Raw genomic sequence first — 26,093 nt, 5'->3', positions numbered from 1 at the left:
AGTAGTAGTAGTAGTAGTAGTAGTAGTAGTAGTAGTAGTAGTAGTAGCTAACATTTACATAGTGCCAATTGTGTGCCAGGCTTTACAAATGCTTTACAAATATTCTCATTTTATCTTCAGAACAAGTCTTTGATGTAGGCGTTTTTATCATCCCAGTGGCTGATGTGCATGGTGGATGGAGTTTCCACATATTTCCCCTACAATTATGAAGTCACAGGAGTAGATAAAAAATAACATCTGGCATTTACAAAGTGTTTTAAAATTTGCAGAGCACTTTGTATATATTATCTCATTTAATCTTCACGACAACCCTGTGAGGTAGGTACTGTTATTATCCTTAATTTTCAGATGAGGAAACTGAGGCTGAGAGGGATTAAGTGGCTTGCCTAAGATTACACAGCTAATAATGATCTGAACCAATGTCCAAATATGGGTCTTCCTGACTCCAGTTCCAGTGTTAATGGAAGTGACAAGATTGTATCAGTGACATCAGCATTGGGTATCATTTACTAGAGCAGTTTGTAGACTCTTACCTTTGTTGTTGTTCAGTCATTTCATTCATGTCTGACTCTTCGTGACTACGTTTGGGGTTTTCTTGGCAGAGATCCTAGCGTAGTTTGCCATTTCCTTCTCTAACTCATTTTACAAATGAGGAAACTGAGGCAAACAGGGTGAAGTGACTTGCCCAGGGTCACAAGGTAGATTCTTATCTGGAAGTCTTTTAAAAATAGGAAAGCTACAGTGTCTACCTAGGATGGATTAGGTGTAGAGGGATAGTTTAGCTGACCTCACTAAGTCCCTTCATACTCTATGCTCTGCTCCTGTGACCTTTATCACCCTTCCAGGGTATGACAGATCTTGAATGTCTCTTATTTCCACCCACTGTCAGGGTTTTAAGACCCCCTGATGGGGAAGATTTCGTCAGGCTCCAAGCGATTTTCAGAAATTTGTCCAGAGAGACCCCAGGACTGACCTCTGTAATGAAAGGTTCTTTTCCTTGATGCACAGCTTTTGATGAAAACAGAGTGGTCTGGGTCACAGTGTTATTAATACCTGTGCTTGGAACTGCCAGGCATCTACAAGGGAAACAAAATGATGTGCCCTTCACTTGTACTCAGAGGACAATGAAATCCAAGGTGGGGCTTGGATTGAAGCCAGTATTGTCAATGCTGAGAAACTAATTAGAGCTGAGGTAGATAAAAGGGTAGCTGTTGATCTTCCTACAGTAGATTAAAATTGTGCTCCTTGTGCAATGAACTGCTTATGTGGTTGTCCCTATTTATAGGGGTCGGAGATTTGTATGTGGCATTTGGCAGCACCCAAGTCCGTTGATAGCCACAGTCTGTGAACTATTTCTTTAAGAATGGTTCCCTGTCAGGAGACTAAAAAAGATATCCATTGATGGTTTAGGTTTGCAAGCTTAATTCCTCATAGAATCATAGATGACAGGATATTAGATTTTAGAACTGAAAGGGACTTTGGAGGCCCTCAGATCCACGCCCCTTATTTTGTAGATGGGTAAACTGAGGTACAAAAAAGTTAAGTGACTTACTCAGAGTCACACAGATAGTAAATGTCTGGGGAAACATTTGACTTTGATGGACTTCTGTACCTATAAAAACTTTGAGAGCCCTCATCCCTCTTCCCCTTTGCACTATTGAGTCCTGAGAGAGTAGCCGTATCTCCTCAGAACTCTGGGAGTATGCTTGAGGGACCTCAGCTATGTTTTTAATGTTATTGGCCCCCATTTTAGTGTGTTCCCCCAACATCAACTGCTAATTAAAATTAACATCTCTCCTATACCATCATCGACCCAATGAACAGGCTCTAATATCGTCTAATCAGTTAACATCAATTAGATTTTACAAAGGGATATGTGCTGAAAAGATATAGCAAGAACAGAAGTACAAACACATGTCTCCAAATCAAGGGGCACATTCTCCCCTGCGCTATCTTGGTTCCTAGGGAGAGTAGGCTTAAACTTTAATTAGTTGCTACAAAGCATTTGCCCCATCAAGTTCACTTCTGAATGAAGCAGAGCCACTCTGTGAGCGCCTTCCTTGTTGCCGACTACCTGGTTGTGTCAAGCACGTGATTCCTCAAGGCTGCAATGACAGATTGGGATCAGCTGGTATAGACTCCACATCCTGGACCTCTGGCAGTGTGCTGTTCTGAACATTTGAAGTTGACGAGGTTGCAGTCATCTCCGGCATTTCCTTCACCTAAAAGCAGGAAAGAATAGAAACAACAGAGATAGAAAAATAGCTTTGTTGTGCTCTCAAGGCTTCCTGGTATCCTGGTGAGTGAAGGAACAAGGCCCATCCCCCAGTTAGTGGTCACAGCAGTTCATCCTCCTCACTTGAACAGCTAGGCAGAGATCATTTTGGTCTATTAATGCCTTTTTGTGCATGCTCATTTCTGGCTTAGCAATTAATTGAAAGGTTTTTCTTCACTATACATGTGGTCAATAGACAATAAACAGCTACAGAATGCAGGTGCTGAAAGTAGGGAGTCAGGACCCATCAGTCCAAGTTATTGGGCACTTTCAGAAGCACCCTCACAGGGGCAGCTAAGTGGCGCAGTGGATAGAGCACTGGCCCTGAAGTCAGGAGGACCTGAGTTCAAATCTGGCCTCAGATCAGACACTTGACACTTACTAGCTGTGTGATCCTGGGCAAGTCACTTAACCCCAATTGCCTAAAACAAACAAACAAACAAACAACAACAAAAACAACAAAACAAACAGAAGCACCTTTGCCTGGAATTGACTATCCCCACCTCACTCCCCCTCCCCATTATGGAAATAAGAGGAAATGCTATGTGAGGCTCAAGGAGTTGGGGGGAAGGGGAAAGAGGAGACTCTTCTAGAAGACTTCCCAGAGGAGGTAATATTTTTCAGTCATTTTTTTCAGTCATGGCTGACTCTTCATGACCCCATTTGGAGTTTTCATGGCAAAGATAGTAGAGTGGTTTGCTATTTTTTTCTCCAGTTTGTACTCATACAGATGAGAAAACTAAGGCAAACAGGGTTAAGTGACTTGCCCAGAGTCCCATAGCTAGTAAGTGTCTGGGGCCAGCTCTGAACTCCAGGGTCTTCCTAACTCCAGGCCCAGAGTTCTATCCACTGTACCACCTAGCTACCCCTCTATCCATTCTTGTAATCCTAATAAATATTTCTGTACAAAAAAAGGAATAAATATTTTTCAATCTTAGCAAAACAACAGCATTCTGGGGAGTTTAAGAAGTTGTTTTATGTATAGATCCCATGAAATCATTCACATTTTGAGATAATTTCTTTCAGATGGTATTTCCTGTATTCCTTCCTCAACAATTAAACAGAAAACTAATGCTAGGAAGTTTTCACTTACATTCCTCTCACCCAGTGATGAGGGAAGTCCTGAAAATTCTGTCAAAGGAGTTTCAGCAGCGGTGGTAGGATACAAACTCCTCCTTTCTAAGCCATTATTCTCTTCTGAGGCTAAATTTGTACTTATTTAGTTACCCTCTTCTTTTGGGTTTACCTCTCAGATTTCTCTTTACCCACAGCATTTATTGCATTTAGTGTCTTCTGTTTACTCATATCTCCTGCTTGCATACCTGGATTGGAATTTTGTCCTAAGTTCCAAATTTTTCACCCATGGAACAGCTTGAATTTGAACTTGCAAATCCTGACCTGCTCATCTTTTACTCTTGGATAGGATGGGTTTGGGGTGGGGGAGGTAGGCCATTCCTGGTTCTTTCTCCTCTCCAGTTTACACATTCCTGATACTTCCTGGCTGTAGTTCTAGAATGGGTGGCCCAGACTTGGTCCTGACCTTTGCTTGCTGCAATCCTTGTCTTCAGGTGGCTCAACATGGGTACTGGCCTTGAGCCCTGTCTCTGTCTTCTTTTCCTTTCACAATCCTCAGCTGAGAATTGGCTTCACCCTTCTGAGGCCCTGATAGGTCCTGGCTGGATGTTTGAGATAGTCTTGGATCTCCTGGAGGGTCCTTTGGAGAGGGTTAACTGGACATTGGACTGTCATCAGCTGGGTGCTGGTTCTGTCTGCTGTTGTGACTCTAGCTCAGGTTTTTTGGGGACCCCTGAGGCATGCAAGAACTACCCAGCCTGTATTCCTGTTTGGTGACTTACCCAGGACTGATTCTACTGCCTCTACCCCTTCTCTATTTCCTCAAGAGGCCAGGGACTACTGACTTTAGACTCCATTTACCCAAGATCAGGATGATTTTCAGGCTCCCTGGTGCACCTCTCAGAGTGCCCACAGACTTCTATCTGTCTTTTTATATAATCCTCCTGGACTGGATGGAAGAGCTTACTGGCATTTCCCTTTGGCCTTAGTGGTCATTGTTTCATCTGGTATTCTTCTAAATCTTTGTGGGGCTGTGTGCTGTGGGAACATCGGAACGGGATGCCTTTTATTCTGTTTCTGCAGAGGCAGTTGAAGAAGCTGCCATTTACCACATGGTCAGCAGACTGAAACCAGTTACAGAATGTCTGGGCATGCTCCTAAGCCCCTCCAAAGTGCTTCCGTTATACATCATCATGACGTTTCCTAGCTCTTTCCACACGGGGAACTGCATCAGCCAAGGACACTGATGCACCCTGCACATGCTGATAAAGACTGGGCTTATGGCCGGTCCCCTGTTATGCCATCTTAACTGGAAGTCTGGTAAAAGTATCTAGCCAGGATGCAAATGTGCATGTGGAACTGTGCAAAGAGAAAGACACTGCCTACCTCAAAATAAAGCTTCGTGTTCCTAGATTTAGAGACAGAGGCCATTTAGTCTAACCACTTCATTTTACAGAGGAGGAAACTGAGGCCTTGAGGTATTGAATGACTTAACCAAGTTCCCAGAAGTATTAAGAGGCATAGTTTGAGATTCAAACCTAGTTCCTTTGATGCTAAATCCACCATTACATTATATGCTACTGCAGGGGCATCTGGCAGACCCTTAGAGCTTATAGGTACAGTTCAAACTAGAATTGCCAATGAATCTTTTTCACTTACTTTCAAATCTTTCCAAAACACCAGCTATAAGCCCCCATGGGCAAAGAGAAGAATGACTTAATAATACCTTGCCTTGGTATAGAACTTTATGCCTTTCAAAGTACTTTCTACACATTATCTCATTTGATCTATGTAGCAGCCTCGCAGTGGTACCTGTGGGTAGGTAATATTATTATTCTCATTTCACAGATAGAAGACCTCAGACAGAGAGGTGCTAAGTGTGTTGGTCAAGGTCAAATATAAAGTTATTGGCTGAGCCAAGACTGGAACCCAAATCTTCCAGTCCAGAGCTCTTTGCTTGAACTTAGTAGTGTGACAAATGAAAAGCTTGAGAGACCAGAAGTGTATTAAAGCCTTAATACACTTCTGGAAAAGTGGGTGTCCTTGACAAGTGAAACTCAACCCTGATTGGTGGACACTTAATAAGGAGGTAGGCTAGGAGTCTTCAGCAGCTTCTGCTGAGAACGTGGCTTGATCACCAGACTCAGCCTCCTCCAGCAATCTGGACAGGGGAATCCATCTCCCTCTCTGATTGGTTTTCTCCTTCATGGGTCACCCTAAATTCCAGTGGAGGGGTACGAGGACAGGAGCTTATTTTCTTGGGGCAAGAACTTGCCTTGACTGGATTCTGTTTACACTGTAAGCAGAAGTAAGGGGTCCTGGTTGGGTGAGGTCCCCCAAGATTGAGGACCATATTCTCCAAGGCTTAAGGAAATCTCATCAATCAGCCATGACCCTCAGAGGTTGATTTTTTTTCATAGGGGCTGGGCCTTAAATGAGGAAATAAAAGAAGAGAAGCCTAGATTATAATTTAATAATTGGTTATTAATATCATAGCAAAATAATAATTTCTCTCAGTAGACAGAATAAAAATAAATATGGTAGTAGTAGTTGATATATCTTTTTGCAAGTTATAATGTTTTGTAAAACATTTTATATATGTTATCTTACTTAGTAAATATTTCCCTGACATCATGATCTACACCCTCCAGTCAGGCCCTAAGCAAAATTGTGAAGTAGGAAAAGTTCATCTTTAGTATTTTCAGTCTTCTAGTTCTGCCTCCCACACTCAGGGCCCTTTGTGATTTCTTCCCCCTATCAAAACCTGTACACACACACACACACACATACACACATGCACATGCTTCATTCATATTGAAGCTAAATAATTGACAGCAGTTTAAACTATTACTACCCACTCTTTCTTATGCATTTTAATAGGCTAAAGTCAAGAGGAAAGAAATTCTAAGAGAATTCCAGGTAGTGGGTCGGGGTAAAAAGAGCAAGGAAATCAGTATTTATTAAGTGCTTACTATGTGCTAGACACTATACTAAGCAAGGGAGAAACAAATACACACAAAATGTTATTCCAAGCCCTCAAGGAGCTTATGCTCTAATGGAGAAAGCACGCAAAAGGGGTTGAAAGGGCAGGAGTGAATGAAGATACACAGCTGGGAGGGGTGGAGCATGATGATTTTGAAGCCTGTAAAAATCAGATCAGCCTAAGCCCCTTCACAAAGTGGAAGCTCCAGGAGGAATGGAAGAAGGGGGTGGGGGTGGGGTGGATCTTTTGGAAGGATATTCTAGGGTGAGCAGGCAGCAAATCGCATGTTCCTGAGCAAAGAGACAACACTGAGAGAATTTCTAGGATAAGACAGCAGTAGAGATAGTCCAGAAAGTCAGGAACAAGGCTGGGAAGGAAGAGTTTGGGGCTAGGTCCACACAGGCTTACCTAGAACTGCTGACATGCTACAATGTTAGTAATTACATATTCTACCCATGTTGGAGACCAACTTTTCCTCCAGTCCAAAAGGCACAGGAAGGAAGGAGAGACTTGAGGAACGGTAGTAGCAGCAGCAGTAATTATGACCACATAAGTAGCAGGATAGACCATGCAAGGGAAGGTCCTGAGTTCAAATCCAGTCTCAGACCAGACATTTGACACTTAACCCAATTGTCTCACAAAAACAAAACACAAACAAACAAACAAAAAACATTAATCTGAGGAGGGGTCCACAGGTTTCACCAGATTGCCAAAGGGGTCCATGAAAAAAAAGATTAAGAAGCCCTGGTCTAAGGGGAAAAGACGGACACTTTTACATTCCAAAGGTCCCTGGATTAGGAGCCAGGTGACTTAGATTCAATTATCACCCTTTCCACTTACTACCTGGGAGACCTTGGGGGAGATATTTCATTTATTTGGACTTTAGTTTCCTCAACTGTAAAATGGAGATATCAGACCAGATGGAGTCCAAGATTCCTATGATCCCATTACCCAGGATCAATCTGAGCTAGGACTCTTTTAGGGAAAGGAGAGCACCCAGTTACTTCACATTCAATGCTGGAATGAAATGAGTCACTGGCAGATCATTCAACAGTTAATTAAAAAGAGGTTTATTTAGCTGTAACATAGAAAGGAAAGTCAACAAAGATACTCCCATCCTTATTTTGGGTAGACACAGCACTCCTCATCTCCATATGGAAATACATATTCATCAGTGTGGGATATGGTGACTGCTCTGATTTGGGGACATCTGCCAAGTCTGAAGGGCGCTGACTCCATTTGGGTGGGTGTTTTCATGCCCTTAGATGACCAGAAAGCCATGCCAATGTAGCCAGAGGCTAACAGAAAGCTATGTCAAGGCAGTCCCAGCTTGAGCCTTAATCACCTGGGCTAATCAAGTCCCAGGAAAGCTTTGTTGTTTTTCTGGGGAAAATTAGCCCAATTTGAATGGCAGAAGGGGTTGGGATGGTGAGGCTAGTGCTAGTGTTTCCATCACAGCCACAAAAGGGAAAATGAGAATAGGATGGGGTTACAGAAGTCCCCTAACTTTTTCTTTCCCCTGACCCACTTGATTTTATTTTATTTATTTATTTATTTATTTTTTGGGAGGCAATTAGATTAAGTGACTTGTCTGGGATCACACAGCAGTGTCTGAAGAAGGATTTGATCTCAGGTCCTCCTGGTTCCAGTGCTCTATCCACGTTGCTACCTAGATGCTCAACCCTGCCTCCATTTTAACAGCTTGAGTTCTTCCAGTTTCAACCCAGAATTGAGATGGCTGCTTCCTCTCCTCAACTCCTGGAGAGCTTTCATTTCCCAAGGAATGGAGTCATGGATATGGATAAATTGCCTTTCTGTTTAGTTCACCCCAAAATGAGGCTGAGATTTTTCAAAAAGAATCTTCCTAATTAACTGAGAAAAGCAATAAAACAAAATGAAAGAAATGACAAAAGCTTAGATACAGAGAAGTTTTCAGAATTCTTATCTGAGGGAAATTATGATGTGGTCACAGATTGATGTGGCTGGTACAGTTTTTAGGGAACCCTGTTCTTACTTATCACTCACCTCAGTTCTATCTTGGGAATCCCACTGAAAAGTCCCTTTTCTTTCCTTGGATATTTAACCTTCCTTTTCCCTTCAAGGGCTCCTTTGACTGTCAAGAGAGGTGTCCAAATACACAGCAATTCAACAAGCTTTTATTAAGCACCTACTATGTGCCAGGTATTGAACTAGGCCCTAGAACTATAAAGACAAAGATGAAGCAGTCTCTGCCCCCAGAAACTGTATCTTCTCTACTAACTATAACAACCCTCACTTCTACAACCTTTTAAACCTGAGTAGGAACCTTTTTAAAAATTAAATTTGATTTTGAATGTTACAAGCTCCTAAGGGCTTTCCATTAGAGTGAGGCTTAGAGATTTATGCCTCTTTGGTAGTCCAATTTACTCTCAGTAGGGGCAGAGCCAAGACAGTGGAGAAAGAAAAAACAAAAAAACAAAAAAAATGAAATAGCATTCTTTGATCTGCATTCAGACTCCATAGTTCTTTCTCTGGATATGGATAGCACTTTGCATCATGAATCTTTTGGAACTATCTTAGATCATTATACTGCTGAGAAGAGCTAAGTCTATGATAGTTGATCATCACACAATAATGCTGTTCCTGTGTACAATGTTCTCCTGGTTCTACTCACTTCACTCAGCATCAGTTCACGTAAGTCTTTCCAGGTTTTTCTGCAATCTGCCTGCTCATCATTTCTTATAGCACAATAATATTCATTATATTCATATATTGATCCATTCCCCAAATGATGGACATTCCCTTAATTTCCAATTCTTTGCCACCACAAAAAGAGCTGCTATAAATATTTTTGTACACGTAGGTCCTTTTCCCTTTTTATGATATATCTTTGGGATATAGACCTAGTAGTAGTATTGCTGGATCAAAGGGTATGCACATTTTATAGCCCTTTCGGCATAGTTCCAAATTGCTCTCCAAAATGGTTGGATTAATTCACAGCTCCACCAACAATGCATTAATGTTCCAATTTTCCCACATCTCCTCCAACATTTATCATTTTCCTGTTTTGTTATGTTAGCCAATCTGATAGATGTGATATGGTAACTCAGAGCTGTTTAATCTGCATTTCTCTAATCAACAGTGATTTAGAGCATTGAGTAAAATTTATAAAGAATGAGAACCATTCCCCAATTGATAAATGGTCAGAGGATATGAAAAGATAATTTTCAGATGAAGTAGTCAAAGCTATAATCATATGAAAAAATGGTCTAAATCACTATTGATTAGAGAAATGCAAATTAAAACAGCTCTGTGATACCACTCAACCTATCAGATTGGCTAATATGACAGAAAAGGAAAATGACAAATGTTGGAGGGGATGTGGGAAAATTGAGACATTAATACATTGTCAGTGGAGTTGTGAACTGATTCAACCATTCTGGAGAGCAATTTGGATTTTGTTTGAAATAATGAATGAATAAATAAAATAATAATAATATAGATAAATATATAACATATAATATAATATATACACAACAACATATTAATATAAATATATAAAATATAATAATAATAAATGATAATAATAAACAAAGAAAGAAAACCATGCATACCTTTTGACCCAACAATACCACTACTAGGTTTGTATTCCAAAGAGATAAAAAACAAACAAACAAAAAAAGGACCTACTTGTTGTCCTTTATTTTATTTATTGCTTTTTGGTGAGGCAATCAGGGTTAAGTGACTTGCCCAGGGTCACACAGCTAGTAAGAGTCATGTGTCTGAGGCCAGATTTGAACTCAGGTCCTCTTGACTCCTGGGCCAGCACTCTAACCACTGCACCACCTAGCTACTCCTATTGTACTTTATTCTTGAAGAGGACCAAAATGACATCATGGTGTTAGAGTCAAGTTTCAGTGTGTTAATTGTGGCCAATCAGACCAATATGAGCTTGGAATGCTCTGCTGCAGGTCGGGCACAAAGAGTGAGCATTAGGGGTGATTTTTCAGGGAAAAGTGATGCCCTTGGTGTGATGGCTGCTGAGTCCTTTTTAGGGCTGCTTTCCACCTTTGGTGCCCACCTGTTCCACCTAACTGTGGCTCCAAGAAGCTGTAGTATGCACAGTGGCCATACCCTGGTAAACTGTTTCAGCAGATGAGCTAAACTAGGTTGAGCGTAACCTAGGGGTCTCAAACCCATTGGTGAGTTAGGGGGATGTCTACCCCAAGCATGTGAAGACTCCCCTGGTGGAATGGGCAGATGAGCACAATTTGTTCCAACAGCCATGAAGGTAGCTGAAGCAGGCACTGTGGAGTGCTTAGAGCTTGGTTAGACAATGAAGACACTAAGGTCACCCACTGCATCTTGAGCCATCACCAGTTGTCTTGATTCTGTCCTACCACTGGACTGAGATGACTCTGGAGGAGAGAGTGAGGCTGACGACTTCATGCAACTCTGCCTCACTTAAATCCAATTTACGCATGAATCAAAAGACATCACCCATACCATTTTGCCTACATGTACAACAATATTTATAGCAGCCCTTTGGTGGCAAAGAATTGGAAATTGAGGGGGTGCCTGTTAATTGGGGATTGGCTGAACAAGTTGTGGCATATGATTGTGATGGAATACTATAAGAAATAAGAAATGCTATAAGAAATGATGTGCAGCATGCTCTCAGAAAAACCTTGAAAGACCTACATGAATTGATGCAAAGTTAAATGAGCAAAACCAGGAGAATGTTGTACATATTAATAGCAATATTGTACAATGATCAATTGGGAATGACTTAACTATTCTCAGAAATGTAATGATCCACAATAATTCTGAAGGACTCATGATGAAAAATGCTATCCATCTCCAGAGAAAGAACTGATGGAGACTAAATGCAGATCAAAGCACACTAAAAAAAAACTTTTTTTATTTGTCTTGGGTTTTTTGTGTATGTTTTCTTTTGCAATGTGACCAATAAGGAAATATGTTTTGCACGACTGTACATATATAACCTATATGAAATTGCTTGTCTTCTCAACGAGGGAACAAGGAAGGGACTGAGGGAGAGAATTTGGAACTCAAAATTTAAAAAAAAACCCAATATTAAAAATTGTTTCTACATATAATTGGGGAAAATTAAAATATTAATTTTTTTAATTGCCCTGAGCTCAGACTAGCATCCTGCTTCCTTCACATTACAGGAGCAGGGGGCTCTGAGGGAGCCCATGAAGGCCAGAGCTCCATTTTATTTTAATATGGCATCATACTAGAAATCTGAGGCATTCACTTTGTTAGGGGTTCTCTGTCATTATCAGCAATAGGGGTCGTGACTCTTTGTGAGCAAAGGAATTGAATCAGTGAAGAAATAAATGGCTCGCATGGGTGGCCTTGACTGTTCAGTCAAAATAGGTTACCCAGGCAAAACAAGGGTCATACCTGTGATCCTTCTTTAAGAACAATGCCAGTTTCACCAAGGTGCATTCCAGGGGGGTCCTGTCTCCTCTTTTAGCCCAATCCTCTGTTCAGCAGAGACTGTAGAAGAGAAGGGATGGTGACTAGACAGAGTCAGAATGCTCAGGACTGCCACTGTTGGGAAGACCCTGCTCTAGGAAGGGAAACTAGGCATGAGCTAAGATAATAAAATTCAGACAGGCAGCACAAAGACCAAATCCTTTATCACCCTTCCGTCATCAGCTGATCCTCCTAGGGGTCTATAGGGTACGTGGGGGCTCAATAGCAAAGTGAGGTGTGACTTGGACCGGTGTCAACAGAATTTCTTCAAATGAACCCCGCACAATGCCTATACAAAGTTTCATATGCAGTGGAGGGAGGATATATAGGACACTTTTTAACGTTCCTTTTTAGAAATGTATATATTTCATAAGGCCTAAAATTTTTGTTCTTGATGGCACACTGCCATTTAAAATGGTTTATTGATATACTTTGTACTGACATCACAATCACTTACAGATACACCACTCCTTCTTCTAGCGAGCCTTCCCTTGTAGGGAGAAAAAGCCCCAAACAGGCAAAACCAACCAACACAGTGAATATATCTGACAGTTTAGGTAGCACCCTTCCCCCCCCCCCCCCCCCCCGGCCCCGTCCATTGTCCTGAAAGGATTAAGATCAGGAAGGAATGAGAGTATCCAGCCAAGAAAACCCCAAAAGGGGTCACAAAGAGTCTGATGACTGAACAACAAGCGGTTACTTATATCATTACCTTCATGAGGACAATCCCTTTTTTCTGGGCAGCTAGGTGGCACAGTGGATAGATTGCCAGGGCTGAAATCAGGAAGACTCATCTTCCTCAATTGATATCTGGACTACGTGCATCACCCTGGACAAGTCACCTAACCTCAGTCAGGTCTACCTCAGTTTCCTCAACCATAAAATGGGGATAATAATAGCACCTACCTCCCAGGGTTGTTTTGAGGATACAGTGAGATAGTATTTGTAAAAACTTAGCACAGTGCCTAGCACAGGGTAGGTGGTTAAGAAATGCATGTTTCCCTCCTTTCCTTCCTTCCTCCAGGCAATTCTCTAAAACTTTGAGTCTCTAGAAGTTATAGACCTTCACTGGGAGATGGAGTTTCCTCATGCAGGAGTCCCTGATATTAATGAAATTCCAGGCCTTATCCCTAGCTATTTCCAATTTACTTTCTGGATCTGACAGCATACACTGGCTTCTCCAACACCCAGAAGTGCATCCGCTCACTCCTAGATTTATTAAATCATTAAGTCATGCCTCTGGGAATTGAGTACATCCTGAACTCTGGGATTCTTACTCTGTGATCTTCCTCTCACTGAGATGTGTGGAATCAAGAGCATGGTTATTTTATGACACGACATCACCACGGTGACAGTAACTAAGCCTCTCTCCAGCCCAATTTATTTTGCATAGATTAGTACTCTGCCATTAATTACATTTTGTGAATATTTATCTCTTTTTCCCACCTAAAAATGAGAGAGTTGCTTTTAGAATAAAGAACAGCTCAGCCTGTTCTGTTCTGTGCCCTATGGGCCCAAAGCCGGGAGCCCCCAGAAGGGGAGATGTGGGTATCCAGTGAGGAGGGAGTGCTCCCCTCTGCCCAGCTTGTGGTCTCCTCTCCTGGGGCTTAATTACTGCATTCCCGCATTCTTCAACTTGAAAGTGGCTCAGGCAGGGCACACGGGCTTTGCTTCATTTGGCCCTTTCAGTCCTGGCTCCCCTTTGAAGGGGGAGCTCTGGGTGCCCAGTCCCAGGAAACACACATGCACCAGCCAACCCTTTCCCACCGGCCCTCCCCAGGAGCGGGTCCCAGAGGCCTCTCCCCATCTGCCATGCTGTCTTGACTTTAATGAAAACTGTCCATGTGTCCCAGCTCACTCATAATTATCCAGGTGCCCATCCTGGCCAGCATGGCCTGCGGACTGACAGTTCTGTTTTGTGACCCTCAGGCTGGTGGGAAGCTCTTTGGACAGCCACTTGCAACCCCCATCCCACCACCTTTCAGGTTGGGTTCCCCTTCTTGCCCATCATTTGTTTCCGCAAACACTTCAGGATTAATTGCTTGCGTGGTTCCCTCTTTCCAACCCAAACACATGCTTGCCTCCACACACCTCCTCACAATATGGTTAGCTTGGCATCTGAGCATCTGCGAACTGCTCATTTCGAGAGCTGGCCCCTGACAAACTCCACTGGTCAGAAGTAGGAACAGGCTGGGTTTCTGTTACAGGTTAGCTGCTGGAAAGCTCATTTTCCTCATTCCAGAGTCTGATAGCTTTAGGTTCCCCGTAAGTGGGGTGTTGTCTTTTTTTTTATTTTGTCACTGTAATTATTATTGAGCGTTGGACAACAATTTGGCCATAGTGGGAGAGTTGGTGGGGGATGGAGGAGGGTGCATTGTCTGCTCTGGGCAGTCTTTAAACGTCTGTCTGATACAAAGTGAGTCTTGAATATATCTCCCTGTTATGACTCCAAAAAAAAATGTTTAGCACTGAATCCTATTCTGCTGCTAATTTGGCTGGAGTTTCTTAGGTTTTTCTTTCTATCATTTTTATCTTTTACTGGACCTTGGATTTCATCAGAGTAAGGAGCTCCTCTCAGAATCTCCCTCTACCTTCTCTTTAATTTGTAGTCTTCAGAGAGTTGCCCGAGGTGCTGAGCGTTTAAATGACTCACCCCAGGTCATACACAGTCAATACAGTGTCGGAAGCAGGTCTTGAACCCTGGTTTTATTGACCCAGAGGCTGACTTTCCATCCACTACCCGGGGGGACAAGGGGGCATCTCTCTTTGTTGTTAGTGGTGAAACTTTCAGAGAATATTCCCCAGCCTCCCATTTCCAGCTTTTCCTAAACTGCCTACATTTGACATATTAATAATAACCAGATATTGTCTGTGTTTACAGGATGTCAAAACATGTGGCCAAGGCAGTGAAAAAGAAATCAGAAGTCTAACCTGTTGCTTGGCGTTTGCACAGACAAAACACCCAGGTGGTAGATTACATTTTTTTGCCTTTCAGCGGCTTACTCTGATGTTACTGATGCAGGCTGTGACCTTGTCAGAAAAAGGACTATCACGAGGAACGTGGCGATTGAGGAGTCTAAAATACCTTGTGGCATCAGTTTGAATCAATATCCAAGAGAGATGAGTCTGAGAATCTCTGACTTGAAAGAGAGCTCGAAAGTTACCTCGTCCAACCTGCACGTAAAATGTGAATCCGACTTAAGACATCCCCAATAAATATGTATTCTGCAACATATAAAGGGTAGCTAGGTGACTAAGTGAATAGAGTGTCTGACCTGGAGGCAGGAGGACCTGAGTTTAAATCCAGTCTTGGAAACTTACTAGCTGTGTGATCCTGGGCAAGTCACTTAACCCTGTTGGCCTCAGTTTCCTCATCTGTAAAATGAGCTGGAAGGAAATGGCAAAATAGCTGCAGTATCCTTACTGAGAAAATCCTATATGGGGTCACAGAGAGTCAACACAACTGAAATTACTCAACAACAGTAACATACAAGTATAGATGCGTTTGGTTATGTATGTTACTCCTTTGCTCAAAAGTATTCTGTGGCTCCCTGTTGTTTAAAGTTCCAACAGCCACTTAGGACCTCATACAGTCAGCCTTTCCAGCCTTATCTCTTCATAGTGATTGGTCCTTTAGCTTCATCAGCACTGCTGTTCTACATGATCCCCTTGACATATTTGGCTCAGAAAGCCCACAGTTGGAGCCCTTGGTCTGACAGGTCACATAGTGAATTTTTCAGAGTGATTACAATGATGTAATTGACACTTAGGACAGTGCCTGGCACATAGTAGGAACTTAATAAATGTTGAATTTGTTGATGTTGAATTTGAAAGGAAAGAAGATAGCTTCTGTTCTGTTTCTGTTCCTAGTAGGATTATGCTACCTGGGATGGTAAGCTTATTTTCTCTTTCATCTTCTCAGCAGAGTGTATGTGAACAGCCACAAATAATTCTCTACACTGTAGAATAGACTGTCTGCTGGGTAGATCCTAGGGATGTACTGCAAGGCTTGTCCTGGGTCTTGTGCTATTCAAGATTTTATCCTGACTTGAGTGATAACAAAGAAGGCATGCTTATCAAATTCAAGGATGGCCCAAAGCTGAGGGGCTGGAACGAGGGGATAACAAATACATTGGATGACAGTCAGGTTTCAAAAAGATCTTGACAGGCCAGAACAATGGCCTGAAATGAGTACGATGACAACTACCTAATACCCCATATGGCACTGGGTCACACACACACACACACACACACACAGAGAAAGAATAGTTGGGTTTGATAGGTTCAAAAACAATGACATAGAATCTAATGGGAATAAACAACTGTCCTATACTTAAGTTTAAGAAATCAGTTGGATAGGGGAGACCTGGTTTAAAAGTAGTTTAGTTGAAAAATGTCTAAAGAATTGTTTGGTCAGTCATTTCAGTCGTATCTAACTCTTTGTGTCCCCAACTGAGGTTTTCTTGACAAAGATCCTGGAATGGTTTGCCATTTCCTCCTCCAGCTCCTTTTATAGATGAGAAAACTGAGGCAAACAGGGTTAAGTGACTTGCCCAGGGCCACACAGCTAGTAAGTGCCTGAGGGCAGATTTGAATTCAGGAAGATGAGTCTTCCTGCCTTCAGATCAGGCACCCTATCCACTGCACCACTGAGCTGCCTTGTAAACTCAATATGAGCAACTGAATGATACAGTTGTCCTGAAAAAAATAAAGTACAAGTTTAGGTAGCACCAGTAGAAACATAATATATTGTGTCCTGCTCTGATATAATGACAAACTAGGGAACCTCCAGAGGAAAACAGTCCTGATAGTGAAGGATCCAGAAATCATGCCACACGAAGAATAAGGTAAAGTTATTTATGTATCCTGGAGACAAGAAGACTCACAGTGGGCAGGCGGGAGGCAGGGAATGCTGGTTGCCTTCAAATGTGTGAAGGATTATAAGAAAATCATTTTAGGGCTTGAAGGCACCTCAGGGGCCTTCAGTCCAGCCCTTTCACTTCACAGATGAGGATGATAAAACCCAGGGAGGTTCTGACTTGCCCAGAGTCACACATGTGGGATTTGTCCCCCCATTAGAATGATGAGAGTAGAGATTGTCTTACTTTTTCTAATTGTATCTCCAACTCTTAGCATAGTGCTTTAGAGCACATATTAAGTGATTAATAAGTACCTTTTCACTCATTCATTCATTCATTCATTTCCTTCTTCCTCCCTCCTTTCCTCCTTCCCTCCCTCCTTCCCTCCCTCCCTCCCTCCTTCCTTCCTTTCTTCCTTCCTTACTTCCCTCCCTCCCTCCTTCTTTTCTTCCTTCCCTCCTTTCTTCCTTCCTTCCCTCTGATTTTAAAGTCAACACTCTTTTGTCTATACCATAGAGGAGCTAAACTTATTCCACGTTGCTCTAGAGAAGCAGTTCTTAAAGGATGGTGTGAGAATCCGTAGGAGTCCCTAACATCTTTTCAGGGGCTCCTCGAGGTCAAAACTATTTCTATAATAACCAAAGATATCTTAATTCTAGTATAGTAAATGTCAATAGCTAAAACCAGGGTTTTGCTGGCAAATGTTTAACAACCAGATCTGGAGGGGTGAGGAGGAGAGGAAGTCGTTCCCCACCCCCACCCCCACCCCCAGACTTTCAAGTTTAATTTGCATTATTAACATTTTCTCCATCACTTTCTTACATCTAGATAATAAACAAAATAACAAATCAAGTCTTGTAGTTTTTGGCTGCTGTTCAGTGATTTCAGTTGTGTCTGACTCTTCATGACCCCATTTGGAGTTTTCTTGGCAAAGATACTGGAGTGGTTTGCCATTTCCTTCTCCAGCTTATTTTACAGATGAGGAAACTGAGGCAAACAGGGTTAAGTGACTTGCTCAGGGTCACACAGCTAGTAAACGTCTGAGGCTGGATTTGGATCTTCCTGACTCCAGGCCCGGTACTCTATACACTGTGCCATCTAGCTGCCCCTTGTAGTATTTGCCACACTGAAAATTTAACAATCAACTCTTGTGAGCAGTAGGACCTGGATCCAGCATATTCCTGGACATAACCTATGTAAACCAAAGATCCTTGGTGGAGGAGAGGGAGGTCTTCAATAATTCTCAAGAGTGTAAAGGGGTCCCGGGACCAAAAAGTTTGGGAAATGTTACTCTTGAGGGTAAAACAAGGATCTGTAAGTAGAGGTCCCTGGCAGCATATTTTAGTTCAGCATTTCAGCAAAGTAGGTGAACCCCTAACACTGACTGCATGTGTTCAAACAGAGACTGGATGCTTATTTATGAGGCACACTGCAGGAAGCATTCCTGTAGAATGTAAGCTTCTCGAGGTCAGGGGCTGTTTAATTTTGTTGGCTATTCAGCAGCATGCTTCACAAATGGGAGTCGAATGTAATTGAAGTACTTTATGGGGTAAGTAGATTGACAATCAGATGACAGATAATTTCACTAATTGACAATTAGTGAATCTGGTGACATCCAAGGTCCCCACCAGGCTCATAACGGAATTTATCTCAGGGCATTATGTTGTCAGGAAAAACTGGTTCACCTGGTTCAATTCCTACTGTTCTATTAACCTGGTATTTTGAATCCCCTATCCTGTGCTCTTTCTCATTTATGGTTAAAAAATGTTAACGCTTAACATGTTTTAAGCTTAAAACTGTGCTAAGACTTTTGGGATACCCTGTATGCAATTTGCATAAGCTTAGATGTGCACATGTTATCTCTCAGCATAGAATGTGAGCTCCTTGAGGGCAGAGGTCATTCCATTTTTGTCCTTATATTTTCAATGCCTCGCACAGTATTTGGTATATAGTAAGTGCCTAATAAATGCTTACTTGATTGATTTTCTCTACACCATTGCATGTACTATAAAGTCTTTTGCACTGAAGTCCTGGTTGTTGTTGTTCAGTCGTTTCAGCTGTATCTGACTTTTTGTGACCCCATTTGGGGTTTTCTTGGCAAAGATGTTGAAGTGGGTTGCCATTTCCTTCTCCAGCTCATTTTATAGAAAAAAATAATTTCAATGACACATTTTAGTCACCAGAGATGAAGGAGATTGATCTTATTCTAAACACAGTCTTCGGGGTTGGCAGTAGGTTGAGATCTAGCCTGATCTGGCCTAGTATAGACCTGCCTGCCATGTTTTCTTTGTCAGCAGCAGGCCTGAGGGTGTATAGATTCATGCATAATTGTCCCAAGGCTGGAGCAATAAATATGAGGGCAGTGGATAGAACACCAGGCCTGAAGTCAGGAAGACATGAGTTCAAATCCAGCCTCAGACACTTCCTAGTTGTGTGACCCTGGGCAAGTCACTTGACCTATGTTTGCCTGTTTCTTCATCTGTAAAATGTGGATAATAATATCACCTTCCTCCCGGGGTAGTTGTGGGGATCAAATGAGGAAATAACTGTAGTGCTTAGCATAGTGCCTGGCACGCAGTAAGCACTACATAAATGTGAGCTATATTATTAACTTTCCTACTTCTCCCTGGGAGGTGAGAGGGGAAGTCAGACAACTGAACCCTGCGCTTATAGATCATGTGAATACTTCATAGCCACCATAATTCTGCTCCCTCTTCCTCCTTTAGAAGCTCCTTGAGGGCAGTCAGTTGGTCAACAAACTTTTATTAAGTGCCTACTGTGTGCCAGATGGAGGTAGCTAGGTGTCTCAGTGGATACAGCACTGGGCCTGGAGTCAGGAAGACCTGATTTTAAATCCCCTGTCTGATATTTACTAGCCTCGTGACCCTGGGCAAGCCACTTAACCCTTTTTGCCTCAGTTTCCTCATCTGTCAAATGAACTGGAGAAGGAAATGGCAAACCACTCTAGTACCTTTCCCAAGAAAAATCTCATGGACAGCATTGGTGTGCTTTGGTACATGGGGTCATGAAGATTCAGACCTGACTGAGCATCTGAACCACAAATGCCAGGCAACGTGCTTAGCAATGGGGATACAAAGAAAGGCAAACATTCATTCCTTGTCCTCAGGGAGGTCACAGTCTAATGAGGGAGACGAAAAGAGGCTATGCACATACAAGATACACACAGAGTAAATGGGGAGGTGATCTCAGGGGCAAAGGACTGGGTCTCAGAATAGGGGGAGGGGTGAAGGACCACTTGTAGGTGAGATCTGAGCTGAGTTGAAGGAAGCCTGGGAAGACAGGAACCTATTTTAAGGTGCAGTAAAGACAGCATTCCAGACATGCATGGCAGCCAGTGAAAATGCCTGGAGTCATTTGAGAGGAACATCTAGGAGTCCAGTGTCATATTCTAGTTTGTGAAGGGGAGTAAAATGTAAGAAGACTAGACACGTAGGAAGGAGTCAGGTTGTAAAGGGCTTTAAAAGTCAGAGGATTTTATATTGGATCTTGGAGGTAAAAGGGAGAGGGTCTTTCATTTTTGTCTCTGTATTCCCAGCACTGAGCATGGTATTTTGCACTTAGTAGGAGATTAAATATATTTTTTTATTGTACAATCCTAAATTCAGGACTGGAAGGGCTTAGAACTCACACAGCCTCCTTTCCTCCTATGTATGTTATTATTATCCCCATTTTACAGGTGAGAAAGTGAGTCCGAGAGAGACTAATTGGCTTGCCTGGGTCACAGCTAGTATATGCATATCTGAAGCAGGTTTCAAACTCAGGGGAGTTTAACCATCTATCCACTGCACCACCGAACTGACTTACTTTTGGAATGTCTATTAGTGTGTGAGCTACATGATAGCAGGGACTATCTTATTTTTCTACATGTATCCTAAACTCCTAATACAGTGCTTTGCAGAACCTAGTAAATGCCTAATACACTTTTTCATTCATTCATTGATTCATTTGTTCATCCATCCATCCAACCATCCAACCATCCAACCATCCATCCATCCAACCATCCACCCATCCGTTCATCTCCTTAGGGGACTCAGGAGCAGAGAAGACTTAAGGTTGGTCCTGACTACTCGTGGGGTCCCTCCACCCCACAAACCATAATCTGCCCCCTCACTCCTGCTCCAGCCCCCTCCCCAACTCACAAGGTCCAGGTTTTTCCATAAGTTGCATCTATAGCGTTTGGTTGGAAGGTTCCTTCCTCTACTCCCAGCCCCCCTCCCCACAGGGTATTGAATTGTTGTAAAGCTCATAGGTTTGGCTTCCTTTGGCACTCAGGTTTTTTCAAAAATAGAAATGGGGGTACCAGCACACTGAAGATAAATTCAATTTTAAAAAGCACCATGCAGAGACTCAGAATTAGCTGCTTGTGCATATTCCTAGCTACTGTGCTGTCAATGAAGCACAGATTACCAGCTTCAATCTCACTTGAGAAAGTTCAAACCAAACAATACCCACGTGGTTAATATCTGTTATCACTGGGTCTTCACAAATTAAATGTTTAATAACAACTTCTCTTCTGGTGCACGTATCTGCATGGGGCATACAGAGCAAGTATCTCCACGGAAATTATCCCCTTCCTCCCCACTATACGGACTGCTTGTTTGCTTTCCTTGATGGCAGGCTCTGGTTCCGTGACAGCTGTTTACCATTGATAGAAGCATCCAGCCCACTCTAAATGAACACATGTCAATAGACCAGTGGGAAAGCTGTCCCATTTTAGAAATACAATGTGTGTATAGAACCTATATCAAATTGCTTGTCTTCCCAAAGTGGGAGGGGAGGGGAAGGGAGGGAGGGAGGGAGGTGGAAGAGAATTTTGAACTCAAAATTTTTAAAAAATAAATATTAAAAATTGTTTTTACATGTAATTGGAGAAAAAATAAAATTTTAAATTAAAAAAACACAATATATGTGTTTGTTAACGACAAGAAGCATTTGCAGATTTCACACCTGGAAGGTAAGGAACTGTTTAACCTCAAGAAAAGACTACAGAAGAGGGAAGGAAGTCCGAATTCAAAACCGTAAGTGCTCAGCAACATTTATGTAGACCTACCCTGCCCCCCCCCATTATGTGTAGCCACCTCTGTGTTTACTGAAGCCAGAATGGAAAAGGAATTTTATTCTTTGGATATGAAGGGTAGTGTGCTATACTTGATAGAGCCTTGGACCAGGAGGCAGGGTTTTGTGGAGTTATCTTCTTGGCTTTGCCACTAACCATCTTTGTGACCTTGAGAAATCCCCTCTCCCTCTCTGAATCTGTTCACTTATGTGTAAAAGGAGTGGTTTGCTAAGTGGTGCAGTGGATAGATTGCTGGGCTTGGAGTCAGGAAGACCTGAGTTCAAATCTTGTCTCAGACCCTGGACAAGTTACATAACTCTCAACCTTAATTTCTTCAATCTGTGGTTGCTAGGTGGTTCGGTAGATAAAGCAGTAGGTTTGAGACCTGCGTTCAAAGGTCTCAGACACTTACTACAGGTGTGTGACTATGGGAAAGTCTCTTAACCTCTCTCAGCCTCAGTTTCCTCACCTGTAAAATGAATGGGTTGGATTCAGTGGCCTCTAAGGTACCTCCCAGCTCTAAGATTCGTAAAGGTTTGTCGTGTCTTGGTTAACAGTTAACTGCCTTAGGAAGTCTGCTTCTCTTTATCTTGATCCTGAATTAACGAAAGGGTCAGGGTCAAGGGTTGACTGGAGCCAAGTCTTGCAAGATGATTGTTAAATTTTCAGTGTGAGGATTTACACCTGGAAAATCAGCTACTACTTCAAATTCAGGCTTGATTTATTGTTCTGTTGATTGCCTAGACTTAAGAAAGTGATGGATAAAATGTTAGTAGTATAGATTAAACTTAAAAGTATTTAATAGGTACTGTCTCTCCCTCATCTACCCCAGAACTGCTTGTTAAATATTTTACCAGTACACTCTTGGTCAGCATAGTGAAATAGAACTTAACATTTAACTAAAGCTAGGGGACCCCATCTCTAACTCTCTACTCCCCAGAAAAGGTGGCAATATTTTGATGTGTATATTCCTTGGGTAAAATGTGTAGGCTCCATTCATTGAGGCCTAACTTTAGGTGGTGGCTGTTTGAGAATTCAAATTTAAGCGTGGGTCCGTTTGGGCAGAAGGGAGTGAGGTATTGGTTTGTCCCCATTCCCACCCCATCTCCCATTTGCCCTCCCTTGTCTTGGCTGGGATCAGAGGCACCAGGATACCAATGGCTCCTGGAATGTCTAGGAAACCCACTGCTTTTATCCTGTTTAGGTATCAAATTTCTGACCTTCTAATATGATTTGGAATCTCAAACTTAAAACTAGGAATCTTCTTCCAGCCCTTTCCTTGGCAAGTAAGCAGAAAAGACAATTATTTCAAGAATATTATCCTGTATCTGGCTAACAAGATTTGATCTGGTGGTGGCTATACATACATGCATACATACACACATACATATATACACACACACATATACATATGTATATATAACACACACAAATACATATATATACACACATGTGTGCACTTTCTGCAAAACCCTTTGTACTCCAAATAAAGGTCAATAGAACAAGGGGAAGCCTATCTCTGTCTGTTATGTTCTTGTCTTATTTCAAATCAATTTAACTTCTAAGCTCTCTTGAGTATACAAATGCACTGGGGGTGCCCTGATGACATTGTCCTATTGTCACTGCTTTACCTGAGTAGCTGAGGCAGGATTCTACAGGGGTAGAGAGGTAAGGGTGGGTGGGCTGAGGCCACAGCTAAGGCAAGACGCATGAACTGACAGGATTTCTTGGAAGACTGTTGGGTTATTCTGTCAACCCAGGCTACTTCCCCAGCATTCAGTGGCATGGGAATTAGAATAAGCTTGGTTCTTCTCTTTACTATTAATGTACCATTGGACAAGTCCCCATACCAACCTGGGCCTCATCATCTATTAAATGAAGAGGTTGGAAAAAATGATGTCTGAGGTCCTTTCCAGCTTGAAGTCTATGATCTGAAGGCCTGTGGGGAGTCCAAAGCCAGGGAAGAGACCCTTATCCTGGGATCCTCATAGTTAGGTCATACCTTGGGGGGAGTGTGTGTACTCCTGCAAATAATTTTTCATTTATCCAGTTCTATCTCTCCAAGCCTCATTTTCCTCATATTGGCTTAACATGAGAGGCTGGAGCTACAAATACCAGAATTGAGGAGTAAAATCAGGTTCAAATAAATTTCAAGACTAGCCTTGGAGGAGATCAGAAGTCACCAAAAGGTAACAAGGATTCTGAGGGTCCTTGGTGATGGTGACAGGAATTTATGGGCTGACGGTCTCTATATGAGCCTCTGAGGCTTTTTAGTACAATACGATTTAGAGCCGAGCTCAGATTTCTTGTTATAGAGATGAGGAATCAGGGACTCAGAGAGCTGAATGGCTTAGTTGCCTGAGGTCACACATGTAGGGAGTCAAGGTTGGGGTTTGAATTGAGGTCTTCAGACTCCAAGTTCAATGTACTTTCCGGTTGGAGCAGCCTCTTCCCTTACTGCTGCCCCCTCCATCCATCCTTGCTTGTCTCTCCTGAACGATTACCCAACAGCAGAGGTTTCCAACATGGGGCCCTGCAGGTGGGCAACACTTCCTAGTTCCAGCTGAACCAGATCAAAATGGAATTAGGAAATGTTTAACAAAATTATACACACACACACACACACACACACACACACATATAAATATATATACACACACATACACACAAAATTTATATATATATACACAATAAAACATAAATAATAGTAATTTATGCTTTTTTAAGTCAACATGCAATTCACACAAATCCTTATGTAAGGTTTAGTGCCCATGTTTGTATTTGAGTTTGACACCACCGGTATATGTTGTGGGCTCTAAAGAATCTTTATCTCCTTTTGTTCTGAACTTATTATACTTCATCAACTCACCCCTTCTCCCCACATTTCCATATAAAGTATCATTGAAAAGGGAGATTATAAATGAAAATGCAAACTTCTGCTACATATAGCTTGCTTTTTAAAAAGCATATAATAAATTCAACAAGAAACTTTCAAAGCTGTCTTTCTCATTTTCATTTCCCTCTGAACTTCCTTCTATTTTCTTCTGCAAATTTTACAAAATACTTCAAAAATCTTCTCTTATTTCTTTTCTTTTTTGGGAGAAGGAGCAGGTTCTCTCTCCCCAAATGGAAAAAAAAGAAAAGTATAATTGTTATAACAACTACAATAATGACCAGTACTTATTATGTAGCATTTTCAAATAAGCATAGTCAAGCCAAACAAATCCACATACTCGCCATGTCTTACTTGGCACCTTAAATTCATCACTCTTTTGTCATTAGTTATAGTTGGTCATTGCGTTGATGAGAGTTCTTAATTTTTTCAAAATTGCTTTTCTTAACCTTGTTGCTGTTACTGTAGAAAATATTCTCCAGACTCTGCTTGCCTCATTCTGCTTCAGTTTATTCATGGTTTCCTGGGTTTTTCTGACACCTTTTCTTTTGTCACTTCTTAACGTACAACAATAATTCATTGTTCATACACCATACTTTTTCAGCCATTCCTTAACTGATAGGTATCCTCTTTGTTTGCAATTTTTTACTATGACAGAAAGAGCTACTACAAATATTTGGCTCCTTTTCTTCTTTCTTTAATCTTGTTGGCTTAGGAGTGATATCACAAGGACAAAGGGTATGAGTTTAGTGACTCAGGGGACGTGGTTCTAAATTGCTTTCCAGAATCAATGGATCAATTTACAGCTCTGTCAATAGTACCTGTCTTCCTGTAGCCCTTCCAACAATTGTCTTTTCCTTTTCTCGTCTTTGTTAGTCTGATAGATCTGAGTTGAAAACTCAGAGTTGTTTTCATTTAGATTTTTTTCTTTGGATAAGTACTGGTTCATATCATTCAACAATTTATGTAGGGGGAATGGTGATCATTCTTATATATTTGAATCAGTCCTCTATATGTTTACCTTCATTAGAGAAACCAATTTATCCTAGTTAACTGTTTCTCTTCTAATTTTAACTGCATTGATTTTGGTCATCCAAAAACTTTTCAATTTTATGTCCTCAAAATTTTCCATTTTACCATATTTTCCATTTTATTCAAGTACTTTCCATTTGATCATCTATCAACCTCTTTATTCCTTGTCTGGTCATGAACGCTTCTTGTATTAAGAACTGCAAAAGGTATTTTCTCCCTTGCTCCTTTAGTTTCTTTCTGATGTACCCTTTTCTTATTTAGATCATCCACTTGAAGCCTGTTGTGTGAGATCTTAGTTTAAGTCTATTTTCTGCCAGACTACTTTCCCATTTTCCCTGTTTTTTTGTTGAGTAAGTCTTTACCCTGGTAGTTGAGATCTGTAGTGTTGATTTTTCAAAGTCTAGGGCTTAGGATAA

This window comes from Vombatus ursinus, unplaced genomic scaffold (assembly GCF_900497805.2).
Source record: "Vombatus ursinus unplaced genomic scaffold, bare-nosed wombat genome assembly UNPS02014772.1, whole genome shotgun sequence".
Lineage (NCBI taxonomy): Eukaryota > Metazoa > Chordata > Mammalia > Diprotodontia > Vombatidae > Vombatus > Vombatus ursinus.
This window is presented reverse-complemented; position numbering follows the sequence as displayed.